The following is a 15,795-nucleotide window of genomic DNA, read 5'->3' on the forward strand; positions in this document are numbered from 1 at the left end:
GGGGCAGTGGGAGAGAGCCATCAGGAAACTGCTAGCTGCCCAAGCATGAGGTGCGGTGGCACGGGCTGATACACTTGGCACTGAGGAGGCAGAGACAGGAGGGTCTCGTCTGTGGGATTCCCAGACCAGGCAGTCTAGCCTAAATCAGTAAGACATGCCTGGGAGGGACACCTGAGGTTGTGGTCTCACCTTCACACACACACACACACACACACACACACACACACACACCATAATTAAAAGAAAACAATTACTTAAACTTAGGTTTTTCAAAAATAAATCACTAAAAGAAACGTTAGGAAAATGGAAGTTTAAGACACTTAAGTGCCTTGCTGGCAGAATGCCCATGGCAGACATTTGGGGAGCCTGGATCCCTGGAATAGAATTCAAGTTGTCCGGCTTTCTGGGCCCTGCCATGTGTTATGGAGAAAGTTCAGCTTGGTTGGTGGTTTGAGTTCAGATTTGTTTTTGTGTTGGGGAGCATGTTTTGCTTTGGTGGAGACAGGGCCTCACCATACAGCCCTGCCTGGACTCATTATATAGACCAGGCTAGCCTCAAACTTGAGATGATCTTCCTTCTTCTGCCTCCCAGCATTGGTTTACAGACATGTGTCCTCACACCCAGCTAAGAGCAGGATCTCGAGACCTATATATTTACAGGAGGAAAGAACAAGCAGGTCTTCATATGATGCAAATCCATGCAGGTTTTTTTTTTGGAGGGGGTTGGGCATAGTTCCTCTTGCATGCTCATGAGACCACTAGACATGTATCCCTGCGTTGGACTCTCGCCTCTCTACGGAGAACTGGACCACGAGATGTATTGTGGGTGAGCAGTTGTCACGATGACATCATCCTCAAAGGTTAGGGATGCCCCCAAGTCATCCCAGTTCCCTTTAGTGCCCTATATGGATAGGTCACCCAGAAGAGCTCCTCCGACTTCTACTTAACCTCTTAGTAGCTCGGCCGCTTCCCTAGAAACCAGGTGATCACTGCTGAGAAGCAGGAGTATTTTAAGCTTTTGGGCGTGGGGTATGCAGGGAGTAACTGGTTCACATATAATTTCATATGTGGGGAACCCATGATTGTCCCTGAACTTTGGTAAATCAAGTCAGACCCTCTTACTAGGAAAAGTACCATGGGTTCAGTAGATAAGATGCATAGCCACAGCCTGAGGACCTGAGCTTGGTACCAGGACCCACAGGGTGGGTGAAGAGAGAGGACTGAGAACCAGTTCTGATAAGCTGTCCTCCATAGCGATATTTTGCTTATGTTTTAATAAATAAAGCTTGCCTAAAAATCAGAAGGGAAAAGTTAAGGCACTAGAGGTCAGGCAGTGGTGACACACACATTTAATCCCAGGATTTGGGAGACAGAGGCAGATGGAGCTCTGTGAGTTCAAGGCCACCCTGGGCTACACATGATCAGTGCAGAAAAAAATCCAAGTGGTGGTGCCTCACACTAGAAAGTCCTACACCTTTAATCCCAGCTCTAGAGAGAATATTAAATGGGAGGAGAGAAAGGCTTAGTCTGCTTAGTCTGTGGTCGCTCAGCCTTGGTAGAGGTAAGACTTAGAAGCTTTGTTGCTTTGCTTTTCTAGTTTTCGGGTCGTACGCCAATATCTGTCTCTGGGTTTTTATTATTAATGCTACAGCTCTGCATATACACATTGTGGCGTGTCTATGCACACACACGATATGAATGAATGAATGAACATAAAATTATTTTTAATGGGCATGGTGGCACATGCCTTTAATCCCAGCACTCAGGAGGCAGAGGCAGGTGGATCTCTGTGAGTTCAAGACCAGCCTAGTCTACAAAGTGAGTTCCAGGATAGTCATGGCCACAGAGAAACCTTGATTGGCAAAACACCAAAAAAGGAAGGAAGGAAGGAAGGAAGGAAGGAAGGAAGGAAGGAAGAAAGGAAGGAAGGAAGGAAGGAAGGAAAGTGCTATAGGAAAACCTACACTGCCCTCCAAGATCCAGCATGGCACTGTGTGTCCCTTCATCTTTCTCCCAATACCCCATGCTCTCCTCCCCCCACACAAGCATTGACACTGTACATTGTCTTTACCTCTTACGTTGTCCCTAGCCACAACTTTTTTACTGCGGAGTGCAATTCGCAGGCACGGTGAGCATCACACATGGCTGTGGTGCTGACAGAGGAAGATGGGAGAGGCAGGAATCCCAGCCTCCCACACGGAGGCAGATGCAGACAGAAACTTGCCCATAGGGTGACGTGTACATTCAAGGGGTCAATGGTCTGTTGGAGACAGAGGCGATTTGGAGCAGTGCAAGCGTGAGGGAATGCTTCCTGGAGATTAGTGTTCAAGGATGTTTTCATGTGGTTGGTGATGGGGATCAAACTCAGGACCTTTTGTGTGCTGAGCAAGCACTGGGAAGGGGCAGATCCTGGAGACAAGACACAAGGCTAGCCAAACAGCAGGCAGCACAACTGGAGGCCTTGTCCTCCCCATTTCTCTTAGGAAACCCCACCTACCTCACCTTGTACTTCGCCCCTAAAATCCTGCTTCCGGCACCTACTGAACACCTACAGCAGGCCAGGTGTGGTGTTGATGCAGAAATACCTCCATAGGCAATGACCTGTTTGCCAGAGGACTTCCCATCTATCCAGTATGGTACCTCGTCCTTAAAGCAAGATAGGAACCATACCCCCTCCTTACACCCATCTGTTAAGCTATGTGTTCATTTATTTAAAACAATATATACTGAGTATTCAACATATGTCACGAGCTCAATATGTAATGACAGGAAGCCTGGAGAATAAGAACCCTCCATGGGGAAGGGAAGATAAATGCATAAACCATAGAGTCAAGCTGAGAAAGTCAGTTCCATGGTAACACAACAAACAGGGATATGGTAGGGTGTGACTAGGACAATTGGCAGAGCAGGCTCTCTGGAAGGGATACAATGGGTAAAGCTCTCAGCAAGTACAAACAAGAGTTAGACAGTGTCCTGGCTCCTGAGGAACAGAAGGAAAGTGACTGAGACCTGGAATGTTCTATGGGGATCAACAAAGAAGTGGAAGGTGAAGAGGAAGCCAGCAGCTAGCATGGAAAAGGCTTGTGGGTTTTGGACTCATTTTACAGTGGGATGTAAACCCATTGAAAGGCTCCACGGAAGTGAACTGATGAAGTCTGATTGTCTTGTGTCTTTGGGGACTGGTTTTGTGATACTGTTGGCAGGACCCAGGGCCCTTGGCATTGCTGGGCAAGTGCTCCACCTACACATTCAGCCACCTCTGGTTGATAGTCAGCAAGACTGCAGAGATGAGCAAGCAACAGTGATATCTCTAGCATCTCTAGCCCCAGTCTCTGCCAAGACAGAAGTGTGAGGACCAACTGCCTGCTGGAGCCTTGGCTAATCTCCACCTGCACACCCCCAGCCTTGAACTTTTGTGTCCTACCTGCACCCTTTCCTCCCATCTCTCTCCACTTTGACTTGCTCTGTGGGTATCCACACCAGGATACCAGAGATCTCCCAACGCACATTTGTGTTTGAGATATATGATTACACTGTGCATATATATGCTACTGTGATTGGTTTAATTCAAAGCTAACTGGCCAATAGCTAGACAGGAGGTATAACTGGGACTTCTGGATAGAGAGAGCTCTGGGAAGAGGAAAGACAGAGACATGAGACATGGAGAGGAAACTGGTACAAGATGGAAAAGAGGTAAAAAGCCACGAGGCAGAACATAGGTTAATATAAATGGGTTCATTTAAGTTATAAAAGCTAGTTGGGGACAAGCCTAAGCTAAGGTTGAGCTTTCATAATTATTAAAGAAGTCTCCATGTCATTATTTGGGAGCTGGCTGGTAGGACAGAGAAAGACTCATTACACATTTGAGGCCAGGTACCCAGGCCAGGTGTCTTGGCCCATTTCCCCAGCATAAGTAGGGAGACCATGGACCCCTAGAGCAAGGCTCTACTTGGCAAAGAGGCCATTAAGTGGGTAGCAATGGCCTGGATTTCATTGAGAGGGTGATTAAAAATGCTAGACCATAAATATCGGCATGGGACATGAACAAAGAAGAGTGGAGATGATGTCCCATGGGAACATGGAGCTTAGAAGTTTGATTCAGAGAAAGTAAGCAGGAAGGCAAGGGACTGGAAATCCAGGGCAGAACTATTGGCAGCACCGTCAAGGACCAGGGTGTGAGCGTGGGAAAAGCACTCAGCCGAGGTGAGAAGGTCAAAAGCGTGTGTGCCAGAATCATCAGGAATGAGGCTGGGGCAAATGCCAGGCAGTGAGCTAGGAGCCAAAGCCCCAACCAACCCCTGTCCTGAGTGGGAGTGGCTGGGACCAAGTGGAGGCCATCACAAGACATGGGTGACTAGGGTGTGTTTGGAAGAGCCTGAGAGAGGCAGGTGCGGTGATGAACACCTCTAACACCAGCCCTTGAGAGGCTGAGACAGGAGGATTATGAGTTTGAGGATAGCCTGAATTACACAGTGAAATTCTGCTTCAAAATAAATTTTTAGCTGGGGCCTGGCTTCCATCCTAGCACTGCAAAATAAATAAAGGCAGGCCGGGAGATAGAAGGGGAACAGCTTGGAAGCCACAGAGAGGAGCAGAAGGATCCCACCCCCACATCTCAACCCTGAGGTGTTGGCTTTGAGGCGCGCTGCTGGGAAGCCTCCACAGGGCAAGTGGATGGGAAGTCACCTGAGAAACAAAAAGGACTGCAAAGGAGTCCAGAAGGCGGCCTAGAGATGGAGCTGGGTCAAGATGGGGCCACTCCTTGGCAGACCTGGTTGAGACACAGGACCAGTCTGAGACCCTGATGGCAGAAAAAGATACAGAGGTTTTGTAATTTATTCTAAAATGGCACGAAGAGAAGTCACGCCACGCGACAGGGCTCACATAGGAGATTTATTGGAAGAGGAGATGGAAGTAGGCCGAGAGGAGGGCAGAGAACGATCCCTGGGGACAGAGTGGTAGAAGAGAAAGGCAGGAGTGTTGGGGGGGGGGGGACTAGAGGAGGGCAAGGCCTACCTTTCTAAAGGGAATGCAGCGAATGTGCACAGGAAGTGCTCTTAGTGGCTGCAGCCGAGGATGCATGCTGTCAGGACCCCAAGGGCAGGCCAGTACAGGTGCCTGAATATGAACAGAGGTCCTCGGTTGCGATGTCCAGGGACACTGAGGAAGATGGAGGTTCCCAAGGTGAATGAGAAGTCGCAAGACTTTGGTACAGATTAATCAGCTTTTCTAAAAGTGATTTGAGCTGGAACCAAGGACCTCCCAGCATCCCCAGCGGCTGCTCACCCTTTCTCCACCAGTCAGCTCCTTCTCAGCCTCCTGGCATTTGATAATGGCTGTGAGCAGGTCCCTTAGCTCCGACGTTGACCAGACCATTAGTCACTGCTGGGGGTTTCCTTGAAGCACAGGCCCTCACTATGTTCATAGAGCAACTGAGGGCTCTAGCAGTAGGTGTCCCTGAAGAAGTTGAAGGGAGCTGAACTACGCTTGAGACCCATCCTCCTAGCCTTGTTTTCGTAGAGACCCAACCCGAGGTCATCTTTGGCAGACTACCCCCACCTGGCTAAGGAGGAAAACCAGCCAGGGCCCTAGTGGGGTGAGAAGGATGTGGAGGCCCCAAATCTTCTACCTGGTCCACTCGGTTTTGAGGCGAGAAAACATGGACACAGCAGACACAGCATCTCACTAAAAGAAGGCCCAAAGCACTTGTGGGCCAGATTAATATTTTATTATTGCTCGGTGTTCACGCATACATGGGTTTGTGTGTGTATGGGTGCGCGTGTGTATGTGTGAGTGTAGAGGTCATAGGACACCCTCAGGTGTCATCTTCGGGAACACTGTCCACCCCTTTGAGACAGGGTCTCTCGTCCCGGAGCTCACCACTTTAGCTAAGTTGGCTGGCAATAAGCACAAGGGATCTGCTTGGTTTCGTCTCCTCAGAGTTAGGATCCCAAGCACAGGGCACCAGGCCAGGCATGGTACATGGATTCTAAGGCTCATGCTAGCCAAACAAGTTCTTTATGGACTAAGCCATCTCCCCAAATCCCCAGAGCTGTCAAACACAGCAAAGGTCCGTGTGCCCAGGGGCCCCTACTCCCAGATGGATGGGGCAGCAAGACACACTCCTAGGCAGTTGGGCTTTTGCCAGGAGCTGGTTGGCGAGCATCAGGAATGTCAGGCTAATAAAGTCCACCTCAGCCCCTAGGAAATGAAACTCCTCTAGGGCCTCATTTGTTATTTGAGGCTGGTTGTCAGTAACTCCCCTACGTGATGCAGAGAAGGCCTGGTGAAACCGGCCTGGGGGATGTGGGAGAGAGAGGGCCACGAGCTTTCTGGTGACCCTGTGTGGGGGATTCCCAGGGAGGGAGGGAGAGCCAGGCACTCCATAGGGCCCTTCTCCTTTAGCTCCACCTCTGGTGAGGGAGTGGGGACTTGGCAGGGAATCAGCCTGGGTTTTGGTGGCAACACCACCAGGAAAGATCTCTGTGACCTACAGAAGTCACTTCCCTCTTCTGTGCTGTTTCCTCATCTATCAAATGTCAGGTCGGTTGATCTTTATGGTCCTGTCCTGCCCTGACACCACCAGAGACCAGTCACTCTGAACCCCCCCCCCCCTCCAGCCCCGTCCTCCACCCAGAGCCTGCAGGCTGTAGGAACACTTTGCCCTGCGGTTCCACAGACCCCCACCGCTCATCACCTCTCCTCAGCTCCACCTGACCCAGCTTGCTGAGAGTGGGCGGTACCACTGCTGAGCCCCGCCCCCTTCCAACTCCTGCCTTCCTTCCCTAGGCCAGTGTATCCTTCCCAAGATTTTTCTCAGTGCCACTGCCAGCCACTCTCAGGGTGGGGACAGCAGGGGGAGGGAGAAATGGGAAAGTATGAGCCACTACCCCCAGACCAGTTTGGGGGCCATGGTAGACTGGCATTGCAGTTGGGACTTCTCGGAGCTTGTCACAATAATTACTAAGCATTGTGGGAATTTAATACTCTGTTTCCTTGCCAGACTGGAAGTACCAATGAAGACAGGCACCAGGGCTGGTTCACTGCTGTGTCCCCGAGGCTTGCAACTGTGAGTTGCACATAGGAGGTGTTGATGCCAATACGTAACTGCTAAAGGAATAAATGAATAAACACCCCGATGACATTGTCATCGTTATTATTGGCGGTGCTGAGGGCTGAGCCAGGTCTTCATGAATGCTAATGTACAAGCTTTGATACCGAGCTAGAGCCCAGCCCCTCGACGTTTATAGTTTACACACTGGCTAATATATACTGGGCATTAATTCCATGTCAGGATACACTTGCCAAGCTTAGCAATGGACAAATTCAGAATGCCTAGTTAAATTTGTTTTATTTTTTCCAGAAGATTCCACATATTTATTATTGAGCTTAACCACTACTGTAGATCAAAGAAAAAGAAAAATCCAATTCTCAATTGAACATTTCCAGCTAGTAAGACAGTATAAACTTTTGCTTGATACGGTAACATTGATTATTAACCAAGAATATTTTGAATTTCAGTTAAATAATAAACAAGTTATTTTTTGTTTTCTTTTGTTTGTAATATAGCCATGTACCATGCAATAGGAGTCTGGTGCTGTATTTGGTAGCCCTGGGCCAAGCCGCATTCTCTAACTCACACCATCCCTAGGGCAGAGGAGTTACTATTTATTACTGCTCCCCTTTACAAATGAGTGTTCAGGGACACAGAAGGGTAAGTAACCCGTCTAAAGTCACACAGCTCAAAGGTCACTAAACCAAGGCTAGACCCTGGGCAATGAAGGGTCTACTTTGCTTGTTCCTTTTGTAGTACTAGGAATTGAACTGAGGGCTTGTGATTGTTAGGTTAACAAGAGTTCTGCCATCGAGTTAATGCCTCAACCATTTTGCCTGGTTTCACTAGGGATCTCATGGCTGGCCTCGAAGCCTCGAAGCCACTGTGTGGCAGAGTGTGGCCTTGAACTCCTGATCCTCTTGCCTCAGACTTCCCGATCGCTGGGGCTACAGGCGCGCCCCACAACACACAGCACCAGACCTTTGTTCCGTTTCGTCTTAAAACAGTCTCTCAGAGTCACCCAGGCAGGCCGTGAACCTGCAACGGGCAACACAGAATGACATCTCTCCCCTCAAAACAAGAAAGTGCTGGTTCTCGAGTTAAATGTGCATGACCAGAAAGACACGGTCCACCGTGGAAGTGGTTTTATGGGGGATTTTATTAGTTACAAGACAAAGTTGTAACTTAAAACAAGTACCAAAAACTTTGTGGGACCACAGGTAGGTGTGCCCAGCAAGTGGGGAAACACCCCTATGGGATTCAGACGGTGTCTGAGGGCACTGTTTTGCTTTGGGGATGGTGGAAGCTAGTGTTTGGCTAAGAATACATTTTAAAGATTTTTGATAGTCACAGATAGCTGTTAGGTCAGACATGGGGTGGGCAGTGAATGGCTTTCTAAGTGACAAAAAATAGCCCAGGACAATTTGGTTCTGGTCTAACTCTTTCAAATCACAAAGTTCGGTTATTTGGTCTTTAACATGGGTCTAGGCTTCTCTCTCTCTCTCTCTCTCTCTCTCTCTCTCTCTCTCTCTCTCTCTCCATATATATATATACATACATACATATATATATGTGTATATATATGTGTATATATATGTGTATATATATATATATATATATATATATATATATCAACTTCAGTTCACATTATCCTCAAGCTTCTGACTCCTGAGTAGCAGGGATTATAGGTCTGTGCTACCTGAAGACTTCAATCTGAGCTGGGAGCTCTTTCCTCCCAGTAAGTGCCCAGAAGTAGGGGCACAGAGCTGGGCTCTGGAATCCAACAGGGATACGTACCAGACAGGAAGAATGCTATCTTGGAGGGGGACCAGAAGGACAGGGTGACAAAGGCCCCCAGGTGGAGTGGGGCTGAATCCTGGAGCAGTCTTGTGAGCTTGCCCCTGCTCTGTGAAACAGGTATGAACAGAACCAGTGTCTCCAGTTCCAAACCCTAGGACCAGACTGTTTGGAAACTCAGAACTCCTGAGGTTTTAGAAAGAAACTTTAGGGTTGGGGACATAGCTTAGTCAGTAAAGTGCTTGGCATGGAAGCGTGAAACCTGAGCCTAATGCCAAGAATCCATATGGAAATCGTCAGCTTGGTGACTCACCTCAGCACTGGAGAGGCATAGACAAAAGGGTCCCTGAGATAAAAACCCCAGGACTTTCTGGTTGCCAACTCTGGGGTCTCAATGATAGAGAGACCCTGCCTCAAAAAACCAAGCAAATAACTGTCTGAAGAACGACTTCTGGCCTACATGTACATGTAGACACACACACACACACACACACACACACACACACATAAACGGAAGGAAGGAAAGCAAGGAAAAATTTTAAGCTTCTTGAAGTGGGAGGATAGCCTGGGCTAGAAAGTAAGACCCTGTGGGGGTGGGGGAGTGAGGAGAAAAAGGAGAGAGGAGGAATAGAAGTTGTCCATGGGCCCTGAACTTTCCAAAGGCTGAGATGGCCACACATCCGATGGATATTACATAGCACCTTGGGAGTGCTAGCAGCTCCAGTCTGTATTCTAGAACAGGTCCTTCTCTGCTGCAAACCTCTCCAATATCCTCATTAAGTGGGGAAGTGAGGACCATAACTTTGCCCCTTCCCACTCCACAGTTAATTTAAGAGTCAGCATCCTAAATTCCTTCATGGATTCTGGATGGGGATTACAGCGTGGGTGCAGCGGTACCCGGGAGGAGGCTGGCTGCAAGCGGAGGTGGCGGCTAAGGCGTTTCCAGAGAGGAAAAGCAAGCCGGCGGGACGTGGCGAGGCGAGCTGCACCCCCAATCCTGTGAACGGGCGTTCCTGGGCTGCCTGCTCCCTGAGTCACCGGCCGGCGGCGGAGTGGAGCTCAGGAAGGCTGCCAGCCAAGGGCAGCGGGTGGGCGGCGGGAGGCCGGCGAGGGCACGACAGAGCTTCTGTGACTCAGAGAGACCCCCGCGGGTGCAACCGGGCCAGACTGTGGCAGAGCCTGGTGGGGGAGCACCGGCTAGTCCCCAGCTCCTGGGGGAACGCCCCTCTGAGATCAAGGGATTTCAGCAGCCTCCAAAATGGACCACGGAAAAGAACAGCACACTGCCGTTTCTATGCTATCGTTTTCGATGTTTTGTTCTTGTTTAAGATGGGTTCACTTTGTAGCCCAGACTGACCTTGAACGTCCAGTGTTCCTCCTGCTGGAATTACAGGCACAATCATTACACCTGCTTTAATTTTAATTTGTCTTTTACATGAGACATTCATAGTTAGAAGATGTAAGCTAACAGCGGCCTCACAGATAATTGCGCACCTGTTTTCATATCGGCACTGCTCACATGAGCCAGAGGGTGGAAGCTTCGAGCGCTAGGATAGGATAAATGAGTGAACAGGACGTCGTGTGTACACACGAGCTGTATCAGCTATCATTAAGACTGGAAAACGAAAACAAAAACATGCCTTCAATCCCAGCACTCAGGAGACTGAGGCAAGAGGATTGCTCCCGTTCCAAGCCAGCCTGGGCTACATAGTGGGTTCCAGACTTCGCCTCTAGAGTGAGATCCTATCTCAAAATAAATAAATAGACAGCTAGATAGGAAGGCAAGATGAAGATGAATAAGAATACAGTCCAATGGTAGGTACGGGTGGGGATGCCATAGCGGAAGAGCACTTCATATGCTCTTAAATACCAGTTCCGTGGGGCAGGAGACATGGCTCAGCGTGAAGATCTCTCAGTGCACTTGCAGGAGACCCGGGTTCAGCTCTCAGCAACCACATGGGACTCCTAACCACATGGGACTCCTAATGAGGGATTCAAAGTCATCTGCTAGACAGCATACATCTGCAAGCCCATGGTGCATATAAACTCACACGGGCTCACAGATACACAAATAAATACATAAATTTAAAGAATAAATTTAAAAATTAAAGAAGGCATTTTTTGAAATGTAACAAGGATGAAACTTGAAGGTCTGCTAAAGCAACCACACACACACACACACAAAATAGTGGGATTCCACTTGTATGAGGCACACAGGGTAGCCTCGTTCACAGAGGGCAGAAGGTAGAATGGGATTTGCCAGTGGTCTGATCTAAAGTGTGGCGTTTCGGTGCAGCAAGATAAAAAGATCTTTGAAAATGGATGGTGGGAATAGTTCCGAGTGAGTGCTCACGGAGGGAGGGGGAGAGCATAGGAATTGATTTAATACCACTGAACTGTACACCTAAAGCTGGCTAAGCTGTGATGGGCGTGGCTCCGCCTGTAATCTCAGCATCTCAGCCACTTGGGAGGCTGAGGTAAGGAGGTTTACTTGAGCCCAAGAGTTTGAGACCAGCCACAGCATCATATTGAGACCCTGTCTCAAGAACAGCGATAAAAAATGACTCAAGGGTTAAGTTTTGAGCATATTTTATAATTTAAAAGACATCATAAAAAGGAAAAGTCCTCTCCCCGTTCCACCTCCAACTCATCTAATCCCAGCCCCCAACACCTGTTGTTACCAGCTTTGTGCAAGAATCCTTCCAGAGTGATCTAGGCACAGACAAGCAAACCATAGAGACATGTATTAGCACAGAGGTGTATATACAAACCCATGCAGAGGGTGTCCTCCAACACTTTTCCCCCTTTTAAAAAATGCAAGCAGCAGCTGGGCGGTGGTGGCACACGCCTTTAATCCCAGCACTCGGGAGGCAGAGGCAGGCGGATCTCTGTGAGTTCGAGACCAGCCTGGTCTACAAGAGCTAGCTCCAGGACAGGCTCTAAAGCCGCAGAGAAACCCTGTCTCGAAAAAACAACAACAACAAAAAAAAATGCAAGCAGCCGCCTGAGCTGTACCTTGCCTTGTCTATTAAAAATGCAACTTGGAGACCTTTCTAGACCTTTGCTTTACTAGCTTCCTCATTCCCCTCCCCCACCAAAACAGCTCTGTTAAGAGTGAAGTCAAGATGGCAGTGGTGGCACAGGCCTCTAATCCCAGGCAGAGCTGGTGGGTCTCTGTGAGTCTGAGGCCAGCCTGGTCTACTGAGTGAGTTCCAGGAAGGCTCCAAAGTTACCCAGAGAAACCCTGTCTTGAAAACCAAAACCCAAAAAAAAGTGAAGTCATCCACAGTAAGGATACTTCCTAGTCAACAATCTTCAGCAAATTCACAAAGCCATGCAACTGTTATCACCGTCCAGTTTGGGCTATTTCCACTGTCCCATCAAGTCCCTTTGGGTTCATCGTGGTTCATCCCACTCCCATCCCAGGCCCAGCTGACCACTGATTCAATGCCTCTGTCAGCTTGCCTTTTCCTGAATTTTCATATAAGTGGAATCAAGCATGTGAAATTACATACTTTTGGAATTATTCCTTATTGTTGCATATGTTTAATTATTAATTATTCCACATTGTTCCTTTTTACTGGCAAGTAGTGCTTCATGACACACATTTCATATTCTGCGTATCTATTTGCCAGTTGATGGACATTTTGATGTTTACAGGTTTGTCATGATTATTATGAACATTCATGTTTAAGTCCTTTAGTGGGTATATACTTGTATGTCCCTTAAATGGTGTCTTAGGCCTTCTATTGCTGTGAAGAGACACCATAACCATGGCAACTCTTACAAAGGAAAACATTTAGTCTGTTATCAGTATGGCGGGAAGTGTAATGGCACGGAGGCAGACATGGTGCTGGAGAGGTAGCTGAGAGTTCTCCATCCAGATCAGCAGGCAGAAAGAAGAGAGAGTGACACTGGGCCTGGCTTGACCATTTGAAACCTCACAGCGCATGCCCAGTGAAACACTTGCTCCAACAAGACCTCACCTTCTCATAGTGTCACCCCCTATGAGCTGATGGGAAAACGGGGGCCATTGTCATCTAACCCACCACAGGCAGACACCAATGAATAGAATTACTAGGCTGTCTGGTTAAGTGTGTGTGTGTGTGTGTGTGTGTGTGTGTGTGTACACATACATGTGTGTTTTGCTGGAGATGGATCCCAGGATCTCAAGCGTGCTAGGCAAAGCACTCCAAGCTCATGAATTTTAAGAAAATGCCAAACTGTTTTCCAACATGATTAAGCCATCTTAGGAGCAGATGACAGCTCTAATGTTTCCGTGTTCTCACTGAACTTTTTAAGATTTGTAGCCAAGCCAGAGTATGTGCAGTGGTATTTCATTGTGATTTTGTGTCTCCCTAACAACAGATGCCATTGGGCATTTCCATGTACCAATTAGCCATTCATATAACATTTTTAGTAAAACATCTGTTTTATTTAGGGTTTTGTTGCTATGAAGAGACACCATGACCGTGGCAGCTCTTACACAGGAAAACATTTAATTGGGACTGCCTTACAGTTCAGAGGTTTATTTCTATTACCGTCGTGGTGGGAAGCATGGCAGCAGGCAGACCTGGTACTGGACAAGGAGCTGAAAGTTCCTTTGATCTACCTTGAAATTTTTTCTTTGGCCTCATTTTCTGTTTTTGTTTCCTTCTGTCTTGTCTGACTAGCTTAGGCTAGCGCAGAACACTCTATGTTGCCCAAGGCTATCAGCCTCCCAGGTGCTGGGTGACAGGTGTGCAACACCACACCTGGCCATTTGTCTCATTATTTCTGAGTTATGAGAGTGCATCCTTTTGTAGCTCAGTAGTGGTCCGTCATATAGATAAGCCTTAGTTTGCTTTATTTGCTTCCTGTCAGTGGATCTCTTCCTCCCTCCCTCCCTCCCTCCTGCTTCCCTCTCTCCTTTTGCTGCTGAGGTTTAAACCCAAGGACCTTGGACATGCTAGGTGAGCCCCCTGCCATTCAGTTCCATCCTCAGCCCCAGATCCATTTAGGAAATTCCAAACACTCAGAGGGTGGCTGCTCCATCAGCAGGGTCAAAACACGGAGGATGGCCGTGTGGTGGTGGTACACGCCTTTAATCCCAGCACTCGGGAGGCAGAGGCAGGCGGATCTCTGTGAGTTCGAGACCAGCCTGGTCTACAAGAGCTAGCTCCAGGACAGGCTCTAAAGCTACAGAGAAACCCTGTCTCGAAAAACAAAAACAAAACAAAACAAAACAAAACAAAAATAACATGGAGGATGTCTGGCTTGTAAGTGCCCTATGTCCCTCGGGGTAGAAATGAAAGACACTGTGGTTTGTAAGAGACTTGCAGGGACTATAACCAGTACTGGGGATGGGTCCTGAGATCCCAGGATCTCTTCTGGAAGCTGTCTACTGGGGGCACAGAAATAAGGGGGTTGTACCAAAAGGGAACAGCTTAAGAAGCCAGCAATGTGGACTGGCTCGATACAGGGCAGAGGAAGACGAGACCAGAAGGCCTAGCATGAGGACCAGGAAGCCAGGCCTGGCAGCTGCAGCCACCAGTGGACTGGGAAAGCCCTTGGAGTGCTCAGCTCTGTTCCCAGAAGCGGGTGTTTGGGTTTGTCTGGAGTCCCATCTCCACTCGAGAGCACCCCAGGGTTTACAAACCATGAGATATGTGGGTCACCATTCTGCCAGAAAAATGGAGCCCTGGTGCCTGGCTCTGTTGTACTGTGATGACTCACCTCCAAATCTCCATGGAAACCAACATAAACTTCTTTACACAGGTGTTGTTTTCATCCATGCAAGACAAGATAAAATTAGCAAATCTCCAGGTCAGCTGTCCCTTGCTCAATGACCCAGGGATCCGGGAAGCCACCGTAAAAACGATGGCTTTAAGCCGGGCGGCAGTGGCGCACGCCTTTAATCCCAGCACTCGGGAGGCAGAGGCAGGTGGATCTCTGTGAGTTCGAGGCCAGCCTGGTCTACAAGAGCTAGTTCCAGGACAGGCTCCAAAGCTACAGAGAAACCCTGTCTCGAAAAACCAAAAACAAAAAAAAAACAAACAAACAAACAAACAAAAAAAAAACGGTGGCTTTAAACAGTGGCTCTACCCTTTAAAGCTGTGATCTTGTTGGCTGTGGAGGAACAGAGAAAACAGGAACACTAGAGAGCATGGACCACCAAGGGGGATCTAGTGCCTGCACACTGGATGTCCCTCAAGGAAAGAAAACAGAGTCACACAAGGAACACAGACTTTGTGCCAGATACCAAGCACGGGTTGTGCAACTCTGGGAGATTTACTTTGCCTCTCTGAGCCTCTCGTTCCTTCTGTGCTAAGTGGAGATGAAGCAAAAGTCCCTACTTCATGAGGCTGCTGCAAAGCCAGATGGGCTCACTCTAATGCCCAACACGTGAGGAGCCACTAACAAGTAAATGGTTCTAGTTAACTCTGTGTGGGGGTTATTGAGGATGCTGTGGTTCAGTAGGAGAGAAGTAGCCTGCCTCACAAGAGGCCTGGGTGCAGTCCCTGCTGGGAAGAAGAAAAGCAGGAGAGAAAAGACGGGAGAAGAGAAGAGGGAACTGAGGAGGGGAATTACATAGGACATCAACAAATGCATTAGGCATATAGACTCTCTTTAAATCAGCAGCCCCCTTTCCTGCTTCTGCCTGGGGTTCCATGCTCTCTTCTCTCTCCCTTCTAAGAGGGTCCCTTCTAACTCCTAACCAATGAATGTATCTGCTTCCTCTACCCAGGGCACACATGAAGCCTGGGTGGAGCTGAAGAAAGGACCTTGGTCGTCAGCTGCAAACAGTGAGCTGGTGAGATGGGGCCTGTGTCCCCAGGCATTGCTCCCACTCCCACTCATGACAAATAGGGCGCCTAAAGAATGGGTGCCTGCCATGTGGGTATTAAGTTCCCTGAAAAGCTTCGAGATGACTAGAAGAGGCGGGCCCCGGAATGGCTGAGTGA

Source organism: Arvicola amphibius, chromosome 4 (genome assembly GCF_903992535.2).
Source record: "Arvicola amphibius chromosome 4, mArvAmp1.2, whole genome shotgun sequence".
NCBI classification, from domain to species: Eukaryota; Metazoa; Chordata; class Mammalia; order Rodentia; family Cricetidae; genus Arvicola; species Arvicola amphibius.